The sequence below is a fragment of the Phlebotomus papatasi genome, chromosome 1 (genome assembly GCF_024763615.1).
Source record: "Phlebotomus papatasi isolate M1 chromosome 1, Ppap_2.1, whole genome shotgun sequence".
NCBI classification, from domain to species: Eukaryota; Metazoa; Arthropoda; class Insecta; order Diptera; family Psychodidae; genus Phlebotomus; species Phlebotomus papatasi.
In genome coordinates, this window is record NC_077222.1 from 32862934 (window position 1) to 32864026 (window position 1093).

A 1093-nucleotide genomic window follows, 5' to 3' on the forward strand; every position below is an offset into this window, starting at 1 on the left:
CTTTTGAAACGTCAAAGTCAAATTTTGTCATATGGTTGCCCGGTGGACACAGCGGATCTAAAAGAGATTCAGTACTGGTACTAATAGGGTTTTAATTTTTATTTCAAATTTTCAGAAAAAAATTAGGAGGATAGCTTTGTTCAATTTTATTTTATAGTGCCCGCTTTGTAATCCGATGATTGGGAGACAAAATGACCAATGTCCACTTTGTAATCCGGATGGATTTTTTGAATTTGTTCAACGTCTCGAAAATATTATATAATACAAGATTTTTTTGTAGAATTAAAATAAAACTATTAAAGAAGATTAAAAAGACATAATTGGAGAAGTCTATTCTATTATACTTCATTTATTAAACAAAACCATCACAGGATAATTCATTTTCATTGCTAAACACGCATGCATACATAATCTCAAAAGTGTTTTAAATGTAACCGTCAAGAACTTGTCCGGATTACGGCGATCCGGATTAGAAAGCGGGCACTGTATATGATTTTACTTGATGGGGTGATAAACAACAGTTGATTGTTTGCTATTACTTTGAAAGTTCTATATTTTGTTAATAAAAGTAATTATTTTTATTATTAAACTGTTTTTCATTAATGCGTTTTCCCGCATTTTCCTATTTAAATAATCAGTTTTTGCTTTGAGCGTGTCAATTAGGAAGTCGATACCTCAGTATCTGGATTCATGCTTTAAATGTATGTAGAGTGTAGAAATAATCCACTATTCTCACTGACTGATTGAGGCAGAGGTGTGCAAGAACTAGTTGAATAAACGTCAAAATAAGTTTATTCAGATAGCGTTTTGACCATTGACGTACATGTTTCATTTGACGTTTATTGGGTTTCAACGGTTTTTGCACGCCTCTGGATTGAGGCTATCCAACAGAACCCTGGTTGCTTACGTCATACATAGAAACTCAAGAGAATATCGAAAGTTTTTATAATATGAAGCAAACACTCTGTCTCGGCATTATGTACTTCGGTATTATGCACCTGATGGAATTACGAACATAAAATTATGCAAGTTTCCCTACCATTGCAAGTCAATTCATTAAATCATTTTCGAAATACGACTGAATGTATATTAT